This window comes from Giraffa tippelskirchi, chromosome 3 (assembly GCF_054371585.1).
Source record: "Giraffa tippelskirchi isolate mGirTip1 chromosome 3, T2T-mGirTip1v1.2.pri, whole genome shotgun sequence".
Taxonomy (NCBI): domain Eukaryota; kingdom Metazoa; phylum Chordata; class Mammalia; order Artiodactyla; family Giraffidae; genus Giraffa; species Giraffa tippelskirchi.
In genome coordinates this window covers 4,835,553-4,859,104 of record NC_137277.1, presented here as the reverse complement: position 1 = coordinate 4,859,104, position 23,552 = coordinate 4,835,553, and the positions used below count along the sequence as shown (strand labels likewise).

The following is a 23,552-nucleotide window of genomic DNA, read 5'->3' as shown; positions in this document are numbered from 1 at the left end:
CGTCTTTGCCTCTTCCAGCCTCTGGAGGTTATAGGCTTTCCTTGGCTTGTAGCAGCATCCAGTCTCTGTCTCCGTCTTCACGTAGCCATCTCCTCTGTGTCTTCTCTTCTGTCTCTTGTAAGGAAACCTGTCATTGGATTTAGTACCTACCAGGGTAATCAGGAGAATGCCATCCTGAGATCCTTAAGTTTATCGGCAAAGACCCTTTTGCCAAGTAAGGACATATCGAAAGATTCTGAGGGTTAGGTTGTGGACGTATCCTTGGGGGGTCACCATTCAACCCAGCGGGCTTCCCAGGTGGCGCTAGTGGTAAAGAACCTGCCTGCAATGCAAGAGACATAAGAGATGTGGGTTTGGTTCCTAAGTCAGGAAGATCCCCTGGAGAAGGGATAGACTACCCACTCCAGTATTCTTGGGTTTCTCTGGAGGCTCAGATGGTAAAGAAAGTGAAGTCACTCAGTCGTGTCCGACTCTCTGTGACCCCATGGACTGTAGCCTACCAGGCTCCTCCATCTATGGGATATTCCAGGCAAGAATACTGGAGTGGGTTGCCATTTCCTTCTCCAGAGGATCTTCCCAACCCAGGGATTGAACCCGGGTCTCCCACATTGTAGGCAGACACTTTACCATCTGAGCCACCAGGGAAGCCCAGATGGTAAAGAATCTGCCTGCAATGCGGGAGACATAGGTTCAATCTCTAGGTTGGAAAGACCCCCTGGAGGAGAGCATGACAACCCACTTCAGTATTCTTGCCTAAAGAATCCCATGGACAGAGGAGCCTGGTGGGCTACAGTCCATGGGGTGGCAAAGAGTTGGACACAGCTGAATTGACTTAACAAACTGGCGTACAACCCAGTAAAGTGCGATCTGGGAAAATCACTTCGACAGCAAGTTTTATTTTTATTTATTTATTATGTATTTTATCTTATCTCAGTTTTTGGCTGCCCCACCTGGCATGTAGGATCTTAGTTCCTCTACTAGGGATTGAACCCACACCTCCCTGAATTGAAAGAGTGGCTTCTTAACCACTGGACCACCAGGGAAGTCCTTGACAGCAGGTTTTCAATCAAAATGGAATGTGGGCCCTGAGCAGAGTCCAGGTGTTCTTTGCCTGCGTCCCTGTGGTTATGACACAGCTGCATTTCAGTGAAGACAGGGGAAGCAACCGTGGGCATCGTGTTGATGCATGATGCAGGAGTGGCAGGGGTGTCTGGTGCTGGGTTGCCGTAAATCAGAGCCACTGTGTAGCCTGGAGTTGTGTACCCAGCTCAGCAATTTCTAGTTAGACCACGCTCCCCGGGCGGGACATCATAGCTTTAAGACACACGGCTGCCCGTCTTCGTGGGGGCGCCTCATAGAATATATAGCAGGTCTTCCAGGATTGAGAAATTGAGAATATACAATTTGGCCCAGAGGAGCAGAGTCGAGAAGGGGTTCATCAGGCCGAGAGGTGGACAGTCGCATTCTATTTGGACGCTTCCCAGGCAAGAGCCAAGCGATAGTCATGGTGGTAGGAGACTGGGTAAGTTGCAAAACTCAGCAGCTTGGGAATCCGGGACCTCAGCCTGAGAGGAGCTTTGGCTGCATTGAGCAATCTTCTGAGAACATCCTTGGTGGGGCTGCAGGTGCTTCTGGGGTGGCGTGGCATGGAACCCACCTCCAGAGGGCGGGCATTCTGCTGTCAAGACTTTACTGCCTAGTCTTTTCTCAGTCGGGTGTTTTGCCAGAAGAAGGCAGGGAGGAGCAAGTCCGTGTGCCCGGAGCCTGCCCAAGTTGGGGATGGTGTTTGCTCAATTCAGTGCAACACCAGCTGTTGCTCCAGGTGCTAAGTTAGACACTTGGTAATTAGCGGGGCTAATTTATTTAATCATGTTTGTACTGTTTTTCTTCTCCCAGTTGTTCTTCTTGCCCTGATCCTTCAGGTTTTCCTGGACCTACGCCCAGGAGTGTTTGTTGGAAGGTGGTGTTGGGGGAGGATGGATGTTCATTGATGCCAGAGATTAGAGCAAGCTGTGGCTTGGTGGTGGTGGTGCAGGATGCTGGTCTCGTCCATATTCCAGGTCAGAGTTTCTCAACCTCAGTGCTGTTGACTTTGGGGGGCCATTTTTGTGGGACACCGCCCTGTGTATTGTAGGGTGTTTAGCAGTGTCTGTTGACCTCTACCCACTAGGTCCCAGTAATGTTCTCCAACCCCAGTTCTGAAAACCACAAATGTCTTCAAATGTTACCAACTGCCGCCTGGTAGGGTCAGTGGCTCAGTGGCAAAGAATCCGCCGGCCAAGCAGGAGACGCAGTAAAATCCCTGAGTCAGGAAGATCTCCTGGAGAAGGAAATGGCAACCCGCTCCAGTATTCGTGCCTGAGAGAGCCCATGATAGCCGGGCCTGGTGGACCCCAGCCCACGGGGTTGCAAGGAGTCAGGCGTGACTGAGCAGCTGAGCCTGAGGAGAAACAGGGTCAAAATCGCTTCCTCCTGAGAACTCCTGGTCTGGTGCACTGACCACTGCTGCTCGGAGACTTTGTGGAGGAAAATTACCCTTCCGTGGCCATGCCGTAGGTTGGGGTGATGAATGCCCTTTCTTAACTGTGTCCCTTCGCCCTCTTCTTGGACGTGCCCTGACCTGACCAACTGACGCCCTCGACAAGAGGACGGGAGAAGGGGCTGCCTTGGAGGCCCAAACTATCTCCCCAAACACAAGTTCCTCTGTGGAAAGATGTGCCACCCTTGCGTTATCCAGGGCAGGGGAGAAAGCAAGCTGTGATGTAAAGAGTGACAACAGGGGGCAGGGTAAATGTCACCAGGAAGCTAAGCAGAACCAGAAAAGCCACTTCTGTGTTGGAGGGGAAGGCAAGCCTCACCAGCTGCCTGCATGGAATCAATCCAGCGTGGCGGCCGGGCCCGGGAGGGGAGCGCGTTTGTCGTTTCTGTGTTGGCCGACCCCCTGGGGCCAGCTCTCGCCACTTCTAAAGTGAGGGCTGTGGGCTATGTCAGACTGTCTCCTATCCAAGACTCTGAATCATGTTGGGGTCCCCTTACAGACGCCAACTTTGTTCTTTAGGTGCAGAAGACACCCTGTCTTCGGCAAATGAGTGAAGCCGGATGCACTGTTTATTTTTTTAAGGCTGTTTATCTGTGGCTGCTCTGGGTCGTCTTCGCTGTGCGTGGGCTTTCTTAAGCTGCCGCAAGCGGGGGCCGCTCTGTAGCTGTGGTGTGAGGGCTTCTTGGTGCAGTGGTTGCTCCTGTTGCGGTTCCCGGGCTGTAGAGTCTGGGCTTCGTGTTTGTGGCCAACAGACTTAGTTGCTGCACAACATGTGGGATCTTCCCAGACCAGGGATCGAACCCATGTCCTCTGCACTGGCAGGTGGACTCTTAACCACTAGACCACCAGGGAAGTCCTGATACACTCTTTAAAAGGATCCAGATAATCTGAGATAGATCTGCCAAGAAGGGGAAAGAGTAAGAGCGGAAGAAGAGACCAGCAACCCAGAATCATTAACCTGGAGCAGCACTGTCCCATAGAAATAAAATTCAAGCCACAGATGCCATTTTTTTGGAGTGTTTTCCAATAAAACTTTATTTACAAAAACAGGCAGCAGACTTGCTGGTCAGTAGAAGACTCCGGGCAGTAATTCAGGTCCCTTGACTTCCAGACTAATGACCTTTTCCCTTTGCCATGCTGATTTTATTTCCTAGGCACTGGCAAGTTTCTAAGTACATAGTAGAAGGGTTTATTATTATTATTATTATGTTTTTAAAAAGTCCATTTGGGAAAATAAAAAGCTTTAGAAACTGCTCCACAGCCCAGATGTAATTTTAAACTTTCTAGTAATTACATTAAAAAAAAGAGGAAGCAGATACAATCAGTTTTTACAATATATTTTATATAACCCAGTGTATCCCCAATCTTATTTCAACATGCAATTGATATAAAAAAAATCTATTGGTGAGATAGTGAAAAGTGAAAGTGTTAGTTGCTCAGTCGTGTCCGACTGTTTGCGACCCCATAGACTGTAGCCCGCCAGGCTCCTCTGTCCATGGGATTCTCCAGGCAAGAATACTGGAGTGGGTTGCCATTTCCTACTCCAGGGGATCTTCCCGACCCAGGGATCGAAGCCGGGTGTCCCTGTGTTGCAGGCGGATTCTTTACCATTTGAGCCACCAGGGAAGCCTCATTAGTGAGATTGCCTACTTTTTTTTTTTCACGTGACATCTAGGAAATCCGGCGTTGATTTGACCCTTACAGCACACTTCAATCCTCTTGTCACATTTCCAGTGTTTCTGTGCTGGACAATGTTGCCCTAGAGAGGAAGTTTAAGTGATTAAATTTGGGGGGAGGGAACTATTCATCGTAGACAGAAATAAAAAAAATGAGCTTAAGGACTTAGGTGGACAGATTTCATCAGCAAATGCCCTTGACTGGCTGTCAGCGCAGCGCTTCCATCTCCCCAAACAGGGCCTGTTCGCAGGAATCCATTGGCTGCTGGTCTCCCCTCCCCTGACCCCTTTGTCGTCCACTCTATTCACTTTTGTTTCAACCAAATGAGCGCACAAAAAAGCGCCCTGCATTCCACCGGGCAGCCTTATTCAAACGTGGCGTGGTTGCGTTTTCTCAATTAACCAGGAGCCTGCCCCGCGCCCCTTTCTCCTCCGCGATTTTCTCGGCATCTTAATCAGGGTCCTAGCTGGACTCCAGCTTCCAGGAGAGTTTCAAGGGCCCAATAGACACTTGCCCAGGTAAATAAAAACCAGCTTGGGTCCCTCTTTCCTCCTGCATGAATAAGATGTATCGGAAGACTTTTCCTTACAAGAGACGAAGGGAGAGAGAAGCAGTCATGCTGGTGAACAGCGTAGGGCAGAAAGCAGAGCAGTGGAAAGACAAGTTGTGTCCTTTGGGTGAGACGGGACAGGGAGGGGGAGTCCGAGAGGGAGGGGATATATGTGTCCATGTGGCTGATTCACTTGGTGATACAGTGGAAACAACAAAACATTGTAAAGCAGCTGTACTCCAAAAAACAAACACCGAAAAATCAAAGCAAGATTTTTAAAAAAGGTAAGGGCTTCCAAGGTCGTGCTAGTGGTAAAGAACACAGCTGCCAGCGCAGGAGACATAAGAGATGCAGGTTCGATCTCTGGGTCAGGAAGATCCCCTGGAGGAGGGCATGACAACCCATTCCAGTGTTCTTGCCTGGAGAATCCCGTGGACAGAGGAGCCTGATGGGCTACAGTTCACAGGGTTGCAAAAGAGGCAGACACGACTTAGCCACCTGAGCGTGCCCGTAGCACGCACGCAACATCCTACAAAGCCCAGGGCAGCCTCCCCCTCCGTAAAAAGTTATCCCGCCCAACAGATCAGGAGCACCAAGGTTGAGAAACCCTGCCTTGGAGCATGTTTCCTTTGAATTTTAGAGACTTTTCGCCTAAAAAGAACCTTCTTTTGACCTACAGAAGGCCCTGGGAGGGGTTGGCTATACCTGTGCATATATATGACTGAATTACTACTGTGTTGATCCATTCACACCTGCTGAGGCTTTGTGGGCAGCTAGTTGAGAATAAGACCTGGATTCAGGCGGTGTCTGGGCGGGGGACAAGCCAGGTGGGGATGAGAGCTGAGTGGCCACGCGAACTAAATGTCACGACTTTTTTAGTTTTCTAAGAGAGAGGGTGCTTCCCTGGTTGAGGTCCCAGTTCTTTCTCTTCAAAGCCTTCTGCTCTATGAGCAAAAAACCTCAGTCAAGTCCAGCTGGGAATCCATTAGCTGCATTTCTGAAGGTAGAATAATGGACCAGCCTTTCCTGATATTGTAAGTAGGATGCTTTGCATAGATTAGGCAAAGATGAGCCCTCCATCTTTCCCATTGCTCTTAGAAGGGCCAGAGGCACCAGAAACATTTGCATGGAAGTCCCTATAGGGAAAGAGAACAAGGGGAAAAAAAGAAGAAAGAAAAGAATGTTCAACCTACTGGTCTGTCTAACCCGTGGTGTGAGTTGACCTTCAAGTCTACTCATGTTGGCTGGACTCTTTTTGCCTGACCACCTGGTCTCAGTTATGTCTTCCGTCCACCATCAGTGGAACAGTGAGAGTCTCACAGCTCATGTGGGCCTAGAGCCTTCAAAAGCACACATTTCGCTTCCAGCCGGCTCTGTCAAGTGGGCCCAGGTGTCTGTCTGTCTACCAGGGTGGATATATCCTGAGTCCAGGTGTGGAAACACAAGGACTCTGTCCCCAGGCACCCTTCTTTCTGAGCATCTGGGGGAGTCTGGGGCCGAAAGACCACAGCCTAACCTTGACTTTGCTTCGGCCCCTCTCGGAGAAAACCCATCGCAGAGGAGCCATCTGGGTTTCGGGGCCTCGCGGGAGCCTGTGCTGGTTTCCGACGAGGTTATGGGTGATCTGGAGTTCGTCACGCCTGACAGTTCCTGCCCCGTGTTGAGCTGTGGCGAAGATTAAAAGGCATTTGGGGCCTGAAGGGAAGAGAGAACACAGAATTCTGGGATGCCGAGGGGAGCAGAATCCTCTCCTGTTGTAGGAAAGAAAAAGGTGACTTTGCAGGATACGTGCTTGGCTGTTTCTGTCCTGGGATCATCAGAGATGGCCCTCGAGGTCTTTTCTTTTAGCTGTTGATATTTGCACTGTTATATATGCATGTGTTGTTGTCGCTCAGTAGTGTCCGATGCTTTGTGACCCCATGCACGGCACCACGCCAGGCTTCCCTGTCCTTCACCATCTGCCAGAGTTTTCTCAGATTCATGTCCATTGAGTGAGTGGTGCTATCTAATCATCACATCCTCTGCCGCTCCCTTCTCCTATTTTTGCCCTCAGTCTTTCCCAGCATCAGGGTCTTTTCCAAGAGTCCGCTCTTTGCATCAGGTGGCCAAAGTATTGGAGCTTCAGCATCAGTCCTTCCCATGAATATTCGGGTTGATTTCCTTTAGGATTGACTGGTGTGTGCATGTGTGTGGGTACTTATATATACATATATATTATATTGTCATTATATATATTATATGTATTGTGTGTGTGTATGCTCATTCACATCAGTCGTTTCTGACTCTGTGACCCCATAGACCATAGCCTGCCAGGCTCCTCTGCTCATGGGATTCTCCAGGCAAGAATACTGGAGTGAGCTGCCATGCCTTCCTCCAGGGGATCTTCCTGACCCAGGGTTTGAACCTGTGTTTTCTGTATTGCAGGTGGATTCTTTATTACTAAGCCGTTGGGGAAGCCCCATAATATATGTTATATTATATATGTTTTTTGTGTACTTCCAAACAACTTTGGTCGGTATATTTAAATAGAAATAATTCTAGACCTGGGCTAAGAAGGTCTGTCACTAGCTGGCTGTGTGACCTGGGCAAGTCACCTAACCTCTCTGAGCCTCCATGCCTCATTCACCAAATAGAGTCACACTGACCAAGCAGAGTGGCAAGAATCTAAGGAACTAATGTTAAAGAAGGAGCTTTGTGAAGTATGACAATCAGGTGTCTCATTACTTACACTGAGGGATTTTCTTCAGCTCTCCCCCAGAGGACACCTTCTCACAGCTAGAAGGCAGGAACCTTCACCAGCAGGTATGTAATTTCTAAGACCTTCCTTCACTTCTTAGCCTCTGGGCTCCAGGGTTCAGAGCCATCGCTTCTTGGAAAAGACCAGTGGGTGGGAGCACGAGAGGGTAGGGATTTGGGGTAATTGTAGGGCTTGTATAATTACCGATTCTGGTCCCCATTAGTCCTGGAGCCGTGTTCAGGGACCATAAATCATTCCTGTGCTGCTTGGGGGACTGACTCCCACCCCCCGCACCGTTGCCAACACTGTCTGCTACATTCCGATTTTCCACCAAAGGCTGGATTATTCACTTTAATAAGCTTCTTTCCCCAATAAAAGCCAGGTGGAGCCCAGGGGAGCCCACATCTGCCAGGCCAGAGCCTGGAGTCTGAGGCACTTTCTCTCCTTCTGTTGGTCCCTTGAGCCATTGTGTTTGGCCAGTGGCATGTTGCCACCTTGACCTTGACTGTCCCTTGGAAGAGGAGAGGGTGCAAAGGCAGGCCGGAGAGAGAGCCGACCAGGAGAGGAAGAGACTAGAGAGACGGGGGAGACTGGCAGCCCATTAAAGAGAAATAAATTCTGCAGAGGGGAAGTGAACGATCCCTCCCCGAGCCCCTGTAAATCATCGTGTTTTATGGGCGGGATGCGGAGGGAAGTGGGAGATGGGCTGGCCCTGATAACTGGGGTCATTTCTCCTACTTATGTCTGTCTGAATCTTCGGATCTTCCGTCAGGGCGCAGCCTCCAGCTGGAAACCGCTGGGGCTCCTTGCTTTAATTTATTGGCATCGTTATTACTCTCAAATCAGAACAGTGGTTACTTAAGGAGAGCATTTTAAGAGTTTTATTAGAAAAGCATGGCTGGTTTGTTTCTACTGTCTGTTTTCCCCAGAACACCCGAGCTGCTGTGCGGCCATGGTGGATACAGGATGGGATATTTGTTGTTGTTCAGTTGCCAAGTCGCGTCGGACTCTGTGATCCCGTGGACTGTAGCTTGCCAGGCTTCCTTGTCCTTCACTGTCTCTTGGGGTTTGCCCAAGTTCATGTCCACTAAATCAGTGATGCCATCCAACCATCTCATCCTCTGTTGCCTCCTTCTCCTTCTGCCTTCAGTCTTTCCCAGCATCAGGGTCTTTTCCAATGAGTTGGCTCTTCATATCAGGTGGCCCAAGTATTGGGTAGTTGTAGGTGGTTTGAAATGCCCCACTTTTAGAAGTTATATTTTATACCAGAAGGCTTCTTTCAGACCTAAACGTTCATTATAAACTCTGAATCCCAGACCTTGCTTCTTTTTGCCTTGTTAACTGATCTTTCAACCAGAAAGGCATTTTTCAGTAGTGGAATTCGCTAACGAAGGGCCCCAGAGACCTGCATATGGGTGTGTTTATTTTGTGCCTAGACCTTACGTGACAATGGTTTGCGTTTAGTTGCCAGTATTTAAATTGTGGGTCTTTCATGTGATTCTGGGCTTCCCAGGTGGTGGAAGTGGCAAAGAATCCTCCTGCAACACAGGAGACCCAAGCTTGATCCCTCCATTGGGAAGCTCCCCTGGAGAAGAAAAGGGCAACCCACTCCAGTGTTCTTGCCTGGAGAATCCCATGGGCAGAGGAGCATGGCGGGCTTACAGTCCATGGGGTTGCAAAGAGTCGGACACAACTGAGCAACTAACACTTTCACTTTTCACTTCACTGACTCCTGGTAGCTGTGTGATTCTGCGTAAGTGACCTCCCCTCTCTGGGCCTTATTCTACGCTTGTTTAAGGTGAACTGGCTGGAGTACATTCAGTTCAGTTCAGTCACTCAGTCATGTCCAACTCTTTGCGACCCCATGGACTGCAGCGCGCCAGGCCTCCCTGTCCATCACCAACTCCCAGAGTTTACTCAAACTCATGGAGTACATTAGTAGTTTCAAAAGTTGTAGTCACTTATCCCTTGGTGTAAATAAAATCTTCCATGAAGATCAGATATACGGAATGGGGGATGCAGCAGCTGAAGGTGGTTGGAGAGCCTGGCAGTGTATGTCTAGGTTTCCCACTGTTTCCAAAGGCCTCCACGGGCATCCCTCTGGACACGTGAGTCCTGCCTGGTGGGAGCAGATGTGAACCTTGATGCCCCCTGGGTGGTCAGTCATCTAGGGCTTATCCCAGCGGTCAGTGCATAAAAGAAGGAAGAGCACATCTATAGGTCCTCTTACAGCGTATGCTCTCCTAATATATAAGCAGCTGCCTCAGGGGAAGTGTTTCTTCTGGGCCCTGAAGTGTACAACCTGTGTCTGTCTTCAAGGGGAGGGCAGATGGCAAAACAGAAGGTAGAGTGTGCGAGCGCAGGCCTAGCACCCTGGGCACTTCAGTGGAAGAATGTGCCAGGCAGAGTGTCTGCGGAAGCTGGAGAAAGTTGTCGCTCAGGAGGCCTCGAAGGGTCTTTCTTGGCAGAGCTGGGGTGAGGGAGGGAAGGTGCTCCTTTCAGGTGGAAGCATGCAGTGAGCCCCGGGGGCCAGAGGCAGACCTGGGCAGGACCTCCCAGGACTGGGTGGAGCTGGAGGACTGGAGGAAGGGATGGTGGTGGTGGTTTAGTCACTAAGTCGTGTCCAACTCTTATGACCCCCATGGACTGTAGCCCGCCAGGCTCCTCTGTCCATGGGATTCTCCAGGCAAGAGTACTGGAATGGGTTGCCATTCCCTTCTCCAGGGGATCTTCCTGACCCAGGAATTGAACCCGGATCTCTTGCATTGCAGGCGGATTCTTCACTAACTGAGCTACAAGGGAGGTCCAAGGGATGGTGGGTGGGGTCAAAACGAGGGCAGGCCTGGGGGTCTGCAGAACTTGGAAGGCTTTTGAGCTAGGGCTTGACTTGACCTTACTCCCCTGCCCTCCAGCAGTAGGCCAGGGAGGGAGAGAGGGCAGGTGAGCAAGGGGTGGAAAGTACATGGGAGGTTCACCAGCAAGGATGGCACAGGGCCTCGGCAGTGGTGGAGGGAAGGGGATGATGAAGCAGGCAATGTTGGTGGGGTGGTGGGGGCGGGTGAAGTTGACAACATGAGAACTGAATGCTTGTGGGGTTATGAGTGGAATGCATCCAGGGTGATGTTACAAATATAAGCCCAAGCCTGAGCTATTAGGTGAGTCCTCCCTACGTCCCTAATCATTTAATTTGCATCTATTGGGAGTCTCCCTCATCCTAAGACCTGGGTGTATGCATAAGCCAAGATGGATAACAACAGGAGGAGTTACCTGAGTTTCTGGATTTGCTTGGGTGTTGCTCCTGGGAAGATGTCTACTTGGCTCTTGGAGAGGGGAATTTGAAATTAGGAAGAGAGGCCAGAGGTGCTGCTTTATATACTTAAACATCGACTGGCTTCCTTCTCTGCATCGGATAATATCAGATCCTAGGGATAAATGTACACGTGGCCTCTAGTTCCCTTTGGAGCTGAGCGGATGCCTGATGGTGGGAAATAAACACATGAACCCAGGAGCACACGGGGTGGAGCAGAGGGTAAAGCAGGGCCCGGGGACGGTCAACTCCCCTGTACTGGGGGAGCCTGGGGACGTGCATCCACACCCAGGAAAGGCGTAGCCCTGGGTGGGCCAAGTGGGTGATGTAGGGGGTAGGGGGGTGAGGTGGGGACCCTGAAAACTGTGCTGAGTAGAGGCAGATGAGTTGGACCATAAAGAAGGCTGAGCACTGAAGATTGATGCTTTTCAACTGTGGTGTTGGACAAGACTCTTGAGGGCCCCTCAGACAATGAGGAGATCAAACCAGTCCATCCTAAAGGAGATCAACCCCGAATATTCATTGGAAGGACTGATGCTGAAGCTGAAGCTCCCATACTTTGGCCCCATGATGTGAAGAACTGACTTATTGGAAAAGACCCTGATGCTGGGAAAGCAACAACAGCAAGAGAGAGGCAGGTGAGCTGGGCACACGAGAGGAAGCCAAGAGTGTGCGGGTGGGGAGAGAAGGGCAGGGTTTACGATGGGGATGTTGTTGTTATTTAATCAAGAAGTTGTGTCTGACTCTTTTGCAACCCCATGGACCATAGCCCGCCAGGTTCCTCTGTCCATGGGATTTCCCAGGCAAGAATATTGGAGTGGGCTACTATTTCCTTCTCCAGGGAATCTTCCTGACCCAGGGTTAGAACCTGTGTCTCCTGCATCGGCAGGTGGATTCTTTACAACAGTGAGCCACCAGGGAAGCCCGCTAATGCAGAGGAGGACCTATAATAGTAACTGTTCGTAACCGTTATTCAGTGTGGACTGTGGCCTGTTTAGCCTTGTTAAATGTGCCTCATGCATCACTTCGTGTAGCTCATTAAACAATAGACGCTGGTTTCACCTCATTTTACAGATTGAGGCCCAGAGAAGCAGGAAGAGGTGGCCGGCTCCAGAGACGACTGTTTCTTGCATTTTGGGTGTCGCTGTGTGCTAAGTCCCTTCAGTCATGTCTGACTCTTTGTGACCCCATGGGCTGCAGTCACCTGGCCCATCTGTCCATGGCATTCTCCAGGCAAGAATACTGGAGTGGGTTGCCATGCCCTCCTCCAGGGGATCTTCCTGACCTGGGAATTGAACCTGCATCTCTCACGTCTCCTGCATTGGTTGGTGGGTTCTCTACCAGCTGACTCCAGGGATGACTGTTTTTTTTTGCATTTTGGGCGCTCCAGTCTAAAACGTCCCAGCCTGATCTGATCAGAGGCCATCAGCAGTGCTTCAAATAGAATACAAGCCAGTGCCGCTTCTGTGGTTCTTGAACTCAGCCGCATCTCGCTTGCTCCCACCCGGCCTCCCCTGACCTGGCCACTGAAACGTTAACACAGGAAAGGAGACGCCGGGCGAGCGCGGTCCTGACGAGGTGCCGTCTGTTTGGTTAGAGGACCTCGGCTGCTGAGACAGGCCCTCTGGGATCCTGATCCTCCCTGCAGGAAAGAGCCCTGGTCTCCGGGCCTTCGCTGGGAGCGGGTGAGGCAGAGAGGTGGAATTCTGCAGGTGTGGCTGGCGGCCGGGGGTTTGTGTGTTTCACTGCCCGGTTCATGGCTAATGACAGGGCAGCGGCAGGTACGAACACGATCCCGCCCTGGGGCTCACACATGTGTGGTTGGGCAGGAGACAATGGCAGATGTTCCTGGAATTCCCAAACCGGATGCAAAATTGTTAGCAGGATGCAGAGAAAGAGGAGGGAGCCACGTGTTTTACATAATGAGACGCTCGCCTCCTGCCCACTCGGCCTCTTGGAGCTCGAGGTGGGTGGCTCGGGGCCTCCTTCTCCAGAAGCCCCAGAAGAGATCAGGGAACCCGCGTGCGTGTCTGCTGGGCAGAGCACGGCTCCAGCAGAAGCTTTCTCTCACCCTGGTCGGTTTAACATTCGGGATCCGTGGCTTTCCACCGGGTGTGGCGGGACCAGAAGCAGCCAAGGGATGTTCTTCTACCCAGCTGCGCCTTGGTGCCTGGGATGGAAAAGAAATCGGGCAGCAAGCCTAAAAGGAATGGAGAGCAGCCACCCTGCTCTCTTCCCTGCCCCGCTTCTGTCTAGGGGGGCGGCAGACACGCTAGGGCCGTTTATGCATCCAGCCTGGAAGGAGGAGGCCGGCTGTGGGAAGGGCTGGGGCGGGGAGAAAGGCAGAAACGGGAGATTTGGGAGACCCGAGTGGCTTGAGGTAGAGGCCTCTCATGAGGGAGAGGGGGTTGTGAGTGGGCAGAACTCTGCTTCTTGGGAGCCCAGGGTGGACCCTCAGGGACCAGTGACCGGTTCACCCAGGGGAGCTGCAACGAAAGAGCTGAAGTTCAGTCTCTGCAAGTTGCCCGTCCACGCCTCTTCTTTCTGGGACCCGCAGTAGGAGGTGGCACTTAACAGGCTGTAAAACGCACCTCCCTGAGCTGGGCTCTCCTTGGAGTCCCTTCACGCTCTGTTTGACTTGGGAGAATGCTTGAGAAGGAGCTAGTGCAGGAAGGAGACGGGGGTCCCTCCTCCGCGGGGGCCGGGTTGCAGGGTTTCCCTGAACTGGGTCACATGAAGCTGGAGCAGGAGGACAGGTGACCGCTTCGCATCACTTCCTCCTCAAGATACAGTGCTGTCCAAGGATGCCGAGCACGTGTGTCCTCCTGTCTGTCTGCTCCCATCTCTGGGGTTCAGATCCCTGCTGCGTGAACGTGATTTGTCTGGTTTCCTCATAACCCTCAGTTTCTCCATCTACAAAAACAGGGACATCAGGGCTTCCCTGGGGGCTCAGCTGGTGAAGAATCCGCCTGCAGTGCAAGAGACCCCAGTTCGATTCCTGGGCTGGAAAGATCCGCTGGAGAAGGGATAGGCTACCCACTCCAGTATTCCTGGGCTTCCCTTGTGGCTCAGCTGGTAAAGAATCCACCCGCAATGCAGGAAACCTGGGTTCGATCCCTGGGTTGGGATGATCCCCTGGAGAAGGGAAAGGCTACCCACTCCAGTATTCTGGCCTGGAGAATTCCATGGACTGTAGAGTCCATGGGGTCGCAAAGAGTCGGACACGACGGAGCAACTTTCACTTTCACTTTGACTTGACCTCGTGTGTTATAATGAGAATAACAAGTTTTCCATGTTGAGTTCGTCCATGTAGTAAGTGCTCCATAAATGTTAGCCTTACTGTTCTTCTATTTCTTTTCAAAAGAACTAACTCACAGAGGGTTTCCCTTTAAATATTTGATTTTAGACCAGGGGTTAGCAAACTGCAGCCTTGGCCAAGACCAACCTGCCACCTGTTCTGGTATAGCTCATGAGCTAAGAATCATTTTCACACTAAAAGTTGTTGTTGTTGTTGTTTTTAAGTAACATTTTCTGACGCGTGAAAACAATATGAAATCTAATTTCAGCGTTCATAAATAAAATTCTATTGCAACTTAGCTGTGCCCGTTTGTCTGCATATCACCTAAGGCTGACTTCACACTGCCAAGAGACAGTTAAGTCCTTGTGACAAAAACCATACGGCCCACAAGGCTGAACGTATTTACTATCTGGCCCTTTACAGACAATCTGCCAGTCCCTGTTCTAGATGACTAATTCTGAAGTGGGGAGGGCGAGTGTAGGCACCCAGAACCAAAATTATAGGCTTAAAAGGATGACTGGCATAAAGCCCGCTCACAGTCAGAAAAGACGATAAAACGGTGCTATTCTGAAATAAGAGAACAGGAAACAGGGGCTGAGTTTTGGAAATCCTACATGTGATGTCCGTGCCATTTTTTTCAGAAACAAATGCTGAGTTTCAAGACCCCGGGCTCCAAGTGTTTGCAGAGACGGTGTGCTGTGAACTCCCTTCAGGAGAGAACCCCCCGGGCTGTTGAGTGGGTCGGTACCAGCCGGGGTGGGGCGGGGCATGGGGGGCCCAGCACTGCTCCGTCCCCGTCCCTCCCCCTTTTTCCAAGTGGACCCCACTTGTGAAAACAGAGCCTTGCTTGGGGAGCTCATTTCATTTCACCTGTCATGTGCATTTGTCTGTTTATATTCTGCCTGGTTCCACCTTGTTATAGGAAGGATTTACGGTGGCCAGGACCCTTGAATGTGCAGAATCACAAACCCTAGAAAAAGCAAAACTTAGAGGCTGTGGTGAGCAGAGTCAGCTGAGTGAAGTGTCATTGGTGATTTAAAAGAGGCAACAGGGCAGACGTAGAAAACACACTCAGGGTCACCGGAGACGGGATGGGGGTGGGGGGGGGTAAATTACGGAGATGGGATTAACAGGTACACGCCGGTGGCGCTAGTGGTCAAGAACCTGCCTGCCAATGCAGGAGACACGGAGACTTGGGTTTGATCCCTGGGTCTGGAAAATCCCCTGGAGCAGGGTATGGCAACCCACTCCAGTCTTCTTGCCTGGAAAATCCCATGGACAGAGGAGCCTGGCGGGCTACAGTCCATGGGGTTGCGCAGAGTCAGACACGACTGACGTCGCTTTGAGCGCACACACCACTATATATAAAATAAACAGCAAGGATTTACTGTATAGCGCAAGGCAAATATATTCAGTATCTTTCAATAACTATCATGGAAGAGAAGTGGAAAATATATTTGTATAACTGAATCAGTTTGCTGTACACCTGAAACTAACACCATATTGTGGATCAACTATACTTAAGTAAAACAAAAGCCCAGTGAAGTAAATCTTTATATGCTGACATGGAAGCGTCTTCAAGACATTCTGATAAGTGACGAGATGCAAAGCAGTATGATAACTTCAACAATGATCATAACTATCAGACTGGGTATTAGGAATAAATGTGGGGGAAATTCGTCAAAATTTAAAAAATAAAAGAGGTGATGGGAGAACTGAGCTTTGAATTTTTCAACTAAGGGAGCTTTTTCCCTTGCCTTGTCTACTCTGCCTGCTGGGACCTCCATCCTGGCCCCCACCCCCTGCTGGTCACAGGCTGTGCTGTGTGTTCTGAGGACCAGGGGTTGGGGGTGGGTGGGTGCTGGGAGTGAAGGCAGCCTGGGAGCAGCAGCCTCGGCTCTGGGGTCAGCCCCCCGGGATGGGCTTGGAGATGAGACTGAGTAATGGACGGAAGCTGCGGATCCACTGGTGACCTGGCTGAAAGCGCGGCTTATGAATCACCCCAGCCTTTGCTCCTGGCTCTGGAGGAGCGGCTTACATGTTCCCAAGGGAGCCAGTGTCTGGGAGACGTGACGTCGTCCCTGGGAGAGGAGTTTCAACCGCATGTGGCCTCAGAGGGACTGGTTCCCATGGGTAACACCCAGCTCCTCAGTGTGAAAAATCCCAGGCTAAGGAGATGGGGCTCTGAACCTTCTTGTGTGCGTGCGTGTGTGTGTGTGTGTGTTTGCATTTTAAAAGACATGCCTCATCCATTATGGGACCTCATCATTAGCTACTGACAACCCGGATTCTATCCCTGGGTTGGGAGGATCCCCTGGAGGAGGGCATGGCAGCCCACTCCAGTGTTCTTGCCTGGAGAATCCCATGGACAGAGGAGCCCGGTGGGCTACAGTCCATGGGGTCGCCATGAGTCAGGCACGACTGAGTGAACGAGCGCTGTGTCCGTGGAGGCTGGTGAGGACCCCATCTCCAGGATCTCCAGGAGGACTCGGCTCTGACAGAGAGCCCGCCTGTCTGTAGCCGTCCCAACATTTTTCTCAAAGACTCTCCCTCCGCAAAATCCTGCTCCAAACCCATGATTTGCAAGAAACATTCCCGATTCAACCATGGTGTCTCCTCATTTGCCCACATGCTCGAATCGTGTGGTTAGAGGGAGCTGGCAAACTTTAATTGATTTCAGAAAGGACTGACAAGCCCTAGATAGCTGCTTATTTCTCCCAGCAACAGCCTTAGAGCCCTGGCACCTTCTAGATAAGTCAGTCCATCAGGCCTCCTTCTGCATGGATGCTTCATAAGAGAAGAAATAGACATCACAGCAGCTTCTCTTTCCACTACCTTCTCTTTCTCTCTTTTTTAAAAAAATATTTCTTTATTTGGCTGAGCCAGGTCTTAGTTGCAGCATGTGGGATCTAGTTACCTGACCAGGAATCAAACCCTGGTTCTCAGCATTAGGAGCATGGAGTCTTAGCCACTGGACCACCAGGGAAGTCCCATCCACTGCCTTTTTTCTTACAAACCTGACTCCCAAACAATCAGATAGGAGATAGCCCTTCTCTTCGCACTGTTACCGGTCATTGCTGAATTAACTGTTTTATACTTTTGTAAAGTCTTTATTTCTGCTCACCTGTGATGCCCTCCTCTTGAAAAGCCCATAGCTTTCCCCAACCTTCCAGGGTAGCAAGAACTGGAAACCTTTAAGATAGAGCATCTCTTGAGGATATGTACATACTAAGTCGCTTCAGTCGTGTCCGACTCTTTGCGACACCATGGGCGGTAGCCCACCAGGCTCCTCTGTCTGTGGGGTTTTCCAGGCAAGAATACTGGAGCGGGTACCATTCCCTTCTCCAGGGGATCTTCCCGACCCAGGGATTGAGTCCACATCTCTTACATCCCCTGCTTGACAAGCTGGTTCTTTACCACTAGTGCCACGTGGAAAGGGAGCCAAGAAGAGGGGGATGGAGTGCCTGCCCCCTTACCAGTTAAATGAAGAAGCAGGGCACAGTGCTGGGGTTTGCATGAGGGTCAGCTGTGTGGCATAGGAACTGGGGACGAGGTTTGCCTGGGGAAGCCGACTCATCCATGATGCTTGCTGGCTCACTGGTTTGCAGGACTCACTAGTACACAGTACATATTTAAACCAAAGCAAAGCTTCCAAAAAGCAATAACTTGACCTTACAACTTCATATTTAGAAACTCATTGAGTCCAGCTGTCTCCTGTGTATGTGCTGGTAGCCGGCATGAATGCCTATGTTGGTTCATCCCAGCGTGTGTGTGTGTGTGTGTGTGTGTGTGTGTGTGTGTGTGTGTTAGTCACTCAGTCGTGTCCAACTCTTTGTGATCCTGTGGACTGTAGCCCACCAGGCTCCTCTGTCCATGGAATTCTCTAGCAAGAATACTGGAGTGGGGAACCATTCCCTTCTCCAGGGGATCTTCCCCACCCCAGGACTGAACCTGGGTCTCGCGCATTGCAGGCAGATTCTTTACTGTCTGCGCCACCAGAGACGCCCCCATCCCAGCCAAGTTGGTAGGAATTTTCAGGCAACCGCTCATCTCCTCTTGTTCTTGGGAAGCAGGTGTACCTTGGGGCCTGCAGTTCCTCAGAAGCAGCGAGAGGATGCTTGTGGCTGGGATGCTGAGCTCACACCTAGGGGCTGCATTCTGGGTTGTTTATCTCACCCCCTGGAGGGCAGAGGGGCAGAGAAGGGGGCACCCGGTGGGCACAGCCATCACAGAAACGACCAGCACCACACTCGCTGTGGTTATCCTTGGCTCGTGGAACGTTCTCTGAAACACTTGCCTTTTTCCCCCATCATCTCAGACTTTGCTTTCTGCTTCCTTTCTGCCACGCTCCTTCTGAAAACGAGAACGTGGTGGAGCCAGCCTCCCCGTGGTGGGCAGTTTGCCGAGCGTCTCAAGTGTGGGAAGCAGAGGGCCGAGTTTCCTTTCAGGCCGCGGCTCAGCTGTTTTCTAGTTTATCCTGTCTTGGGATGGGTACCAAACCCTGGCCAGGTCTCTCATTTTCCAACCTTGCTGCTTTCTGAACTGCTGTCAGGGATTAAGGCTTGAATACAGGTGGGTTTCTTCCCCCTCCGGTCCCTGTCACCTGGACATTACCATGGCAATAATCCTCCCCTGAAACAAAAATAAAAGGCAGAACCGGTTGGACAGAAAGTGCGGCCACAAACTTCCATTGAGACTGAGCTGTCCGGAGCCTGCGGGCTGCCAGGAGCTCCTTCAGGACGGGTCCCAAGGAGCAGGAGGCAGAGAGGCTGGCCAGCGCAGGGGAAGGGTCAGCAGGCCATCAGACTGCACTGCAGGGAAGAGCTTCGGCTTGGTTCCTTCGTGGGTTTGGTGGGATTGCATTTTTTCTGTAGCCGGCAGCCCTGTCTGGCCTCCCCGCTGCCCCAGGGGGAAGCAGAGCCTCCCATCCTTGGTGTGTCAGTGGAGATTAGCTGGGGTTTGAATCACGAGGTGGGGGGAGGGCCTGGGATCGTGATCCACTCTGCAAAGCCTTGTGGGCTGTGTGACGGTGGGGGTTTGGGGCTTCTTGAGAAGCCCGGGGGTTAGGAAGGCAGGTTTCACTATGTCAGCACTGAGAAACTGGTTTGGAGTTCAGGAAGCAAGGACCCACAATAACTAGATGGCTCAGGGCTGATTTTATTTTCTGCAGAAACAAGTATTTGCTCAGCCTCTCAAAGGGGACTTGGGGTTAGGGTTAGGTTTGGGGGCTGTAGGGTGAGCTCTGGGAGTTGCTTTTCCCCCTCTTCTCGCACGTAACATCCTCTGTGGAATGTTCTGAAGGTTTGGCAGATTCTCAGAGAAAATGCTGTAGGCTCTTGGGACCTTCTCTGCAGTGGCTCAAAGCAGTGACCCGGGATTGGTACCAAGAAGCATTTCGTTGTCTGGTTTCTCTGGAGATTCTGGAAAGAAGGCGGAGGTGTGGAAGAGATCTGGGTGGGGTGGTTTTGCACGCAGCCTCCCTGGGGCACAGAGGTTGTCTGATAACCTGGCTGACCTTTTAGTCTTCTCCTGCCCTGAAGTATGAGCCACATGCATTGTTGGGTGACTCGCAGAGATGGATGAGCCAGCGCCAGTCATTCACCCCACAGATATTCAGTGGGCGCCTACTAAATGCCACGGGCTAGTTGTGAACATGATGGAAAAGAATCTTCGCTCTCCATCACTGGAGGGAAAGCACATTATACGCAGAGATACAAATAGACCCGGGAGTGATAAATTCGAGGAGGAAAAAAGAGAGAGAGAGCAAGGGATGGAGTGATTGGGTGGCCAGGAGAGGTCTTCTCTGGCGGTAATATTTGAATAGAGACCAGGCAGGTAGCACTAGAGGTAAAGAATCCACCTCTCAATGCAGGAGACAGGGAGACGCAGGTTCGATCCCCAGGTCAGAAAGATCCCCTGGAAGAGGAAATGGCAACCCACTCCAGTCTTCTTGCCTGGAGAATTCCATGGACAGAGGAGCCTGGAGGGCTACAGTCCATGGGGGTCGCAATGAGTCGGATACAGCTCAGTAGAGAGAAGGCACCCAGGTCCCATTTAGGTCATCACAGAGCATGGGCTAGAACTCCCTATGCTATACAATAGGTTTTCATTAGTTACTTGTTTTATATATAGTATCAGTAGTGTATATATGGAGAAGGCAATGGCACCCCACTCCAGTACTCTTGCCTGGAAAATTCCATGGATGGAGGAGCCTGGTAGGCTACAGTCCATGGGGTTGCTAAGAGTAAGACACGACAGAGTGACTTCACTTTCACTTTTCACTTTCATGCACTGGAGAAGGAAATAGCAACTCACTCCAGTGTTCTTGCCTGGAGAATCCCAGGGACGGGGGAGCCTGGTGGGCTGCTGTCTATGGGGTCGCACAGAGTCGGACACGACTGAAGAGACTTAGCAGCAGCAGCAGTGTATAATGTCAGTCCCAACCTCCAATTCATGCTTTTCACCCTTGGTGTCCATATCTCTATGTCTCTATTTCTGCTTTGTAAATAAGATCATCTTACGATTTTTCTAGATTCCACATGTATGTCACACAGGGCTCTTTATCAGTCCATTCTTCTGGTGATGAACAGCTGCCTTGTCCCCAACCCTGGCTGCTCAGTGGTAAAGAACCCGCCTGCAATGCAGGAGACGCAGGTTTGATCCCTGGGTCAGGAAGATCCCCTGGAGGAGGAAATGACAACCCACTCCAGTATTCTTGCTTGGAGAATCCCATGGACAGAGGAGCCTGGTGGGCTACAGTCCATGAGGTCGCAAAAGAGTCAGACATGACTGAGCGACTGAATAACAACAACATCTGGCATAAAAGACAGCTCTTCAATTAGCATCTCTGTCATGTCACTGGGCTTACCTGTGTGAGACTCCAGAAAAGAAGTTATTTTTTATATTAGGATAAGCAGGGGAGCGTAAAACTGCCGACAGGCAACTTTAATCAGATTATAGAACCTGCTTCATCCCATCCTGCTGTAAACCTGCCACCAGGGCCATTGATTCTCTTGGGGACACGTGTGGCTTATTTGAGCTTTGTTCAGAGTCTGTAATTGGGCTTCCCTCGTGGCTCATATGGTTAAGAAACTACCTGCAATGCAGGAGACCCAGGTTCAATCCCTGGTTTGAGAAGATCCTCTGGAGTAGGGAATGGCTACGCACTCCAGTATTCTTGCCTGGGAAATCCCATGGACAGAGGAGCCTGGTGGCTATAGTCCATGGGGTCGCAAAGAGTCAGATGCGAAAGCACTCACACACAATCCTACTTTGGGTTATTATCTCAGAAGACAGGGCTCGAGTGCTTTGAGAATGCACCGTCCGTGTTTCTCTTACCTCCTTTCTGCCAGTGGTCCACAGTAGCCCCTTTTGTAATTGGGACTTTGTTTGAGATGCCCGGTGCTGGGCTGTGAGGTGGAGAAGTTTTTCTGGCAGAGCTGACACCAAGTCTTCGACATGAAGACTTTTTTTTTGTCTGGGTCTATTTAACTGACAGTTTCAACTCTGCATGAACCAGGAAGTTTGGCCGCTCAGCTTCCTTGTGATCTTGGGAGAAGGAGGTGAGGAAGGAGCATGCTTGATAGGAGAGAGAGAGGGAAGGAAGAGACCTCTTGGAAAGCCAGTCTTGGTGCTGCCAAGGGGACGTGACCGTGGTCACACCCGGCGCGTGGTGGGCGCTGGGCTGGAGGTGGTGATGGAGCAACTTTCCTCCTGCCCGTTGCGAGGCTGCCAGCACAGGTTTTCATGCTTTCATTTACATCGCGCTGCAGCTGCTGATTTTTGAACATTGAAAGCCTTCCATTAATACGCCTTTGCTTCATACTTTGGGTGTGAGTGCAGAGACATTTTCTTTAGCCTGCAAATTGCCCTGCCCAGTGCAGTGTGGGAGAAAGTTAATGCTGAAAGGGGTCCCTTTCTGTGGCAGAGGGACTCCGCCCTGGGATGCAACACGGGGTACTGCTCCCTGGAGCTCAGCTGCTCCATTGGAAGAAAGACCTGGGAGACTTCGTGAAGTCCTTTTGGGTCCTCAGAACATTTCTGAATGGCTCGGCTCCTTGCTCTGGCTCCTGGGCAGTCTTGACAAGCAGGTGTCTGTCGAGTCTGGAGATCTGATAAGCGGAGGGTGACCCCCGTACCCCCCGGGACAAGCCTGGAATGAACATGGTTTCTAAGCACTCTTGCCTGTGACTTTCAGAAATGGGCGGAACTTTCGTCCGTCTGTCAGCAGGGATGAGGCCCCTGCCGTAACGGAGTCTTTGGGAATGATGCTGTTTGGGTCCACAGCCTGCCTGCCCTCAGGCCTTAGACTGTGGTTCTGTGGCTGAAGCAGATGTGGCCCAGAAGGACTGCTGCTCGGTTACCAGTTTTCCCAACCTGGAGCCGTTTTAGTCCAACCCTTACTATTTAATTCTATTATTATTGTTTTCAACTGACAATGTAAAAGCAACGGTTCTCTTTTTTATGTCTTGAAGTATGAAAGTATGATAACACATTTATGGGAGACTTGGAAAATGCAGAATAAATACCATGTATTAAAATTATTTTTAAGTAGATAAATTGAGATTTTTTAGTTGGCGTTTTGATATCGTATTCTCAAAAATTAATTGACTATACAGAAAAGTGGAAGCGTATAGTAGACCTGAAAAGCACTGTGAACCAATTCAACATAATTAAGATTTATACAATTTTCACCCAGTTAAGACACAGATTTAAACAATTTATACAATTTTCACACTAGTAGGATACAAATTCAATTCAAGTTCCCTTAGACTCTAAACCAGAAGACACTGGAGCATATCCAGGGTCATAAAACAAGGTTAAAAGCAGTGGTTCTCTTTTTTAAAAAAAGTTTTATGTAAGTACAGTTGATTTACAATATCATGTAAGTTTTAGGTATAGAACAGCAATTCAGCTAAATGTGTGTGTGTGTGTGTGTGTGATGTATTTACACACATTTTCAGGTTCTTTTCCCTTACAGGTTATTACATAATATTGAGTATAGCTCCTTGTACACTGTAGTAGATCCTTTGCTGGTTATCTATTTTATACACAGTAATGTGCATTTCTCACTTCGTGGGAGATAGATGGGGAAACAGTGGAAACAGTGTCAGACTTTATTTTTTGGGGATCCAAAATCACTGCTGATGGTGATTGCAGCCATGAAATTAAAAGACGCTTGCTCCTTGGAAGGAAGGTTATGGCCAACCTAGATAGCATATTTAAAAGCAGAGACATTACTTTGCCAACAAAAGTACATCTAGTCAAGGCTATGGTTTTTCCAGTGGTCATGTATGGGTGTGAGTGTTGGACAGTGAAGAAAGCTGAGCGCCGAAGAATTGATGCTTTTGAACTGTGGTGTTGGAGAAGACTCTTGAGAGTCCCTTGGACTGCAAGGAGATCCAATCAATCCATCCTAAAAGAGATCAATCCTGGGTGTTCATT

General features: G+C 50.4%; 1 protein-coding gene across 7 annotated transcripts in view; it reads left to right on the top strand.

The window, feature by feature from the left end:
• LOC145542457 (uncharacterized) overlaps positions 1-23,552 on the top strand; it is a 209,578-nt gene that overhangs the window by 80,172 nt on the left and 105,854 nt on the right. Inside the window, exon 3 of one of the 7 annotated variants that reach the window (XR_014079861.1) lies at positions 14,750-14,848. The exons of the other annotated variants lie outside the window; for them this stretch is intronic. The gene's annotated coding sequence lies outside the window, so the exon portion shown is untranslated. The remainder of the gene's footprint in view (positions 1-14,749; positions 14,849-23,552) is intronic. 7 annotated transcript variants of the gene reach the window in all.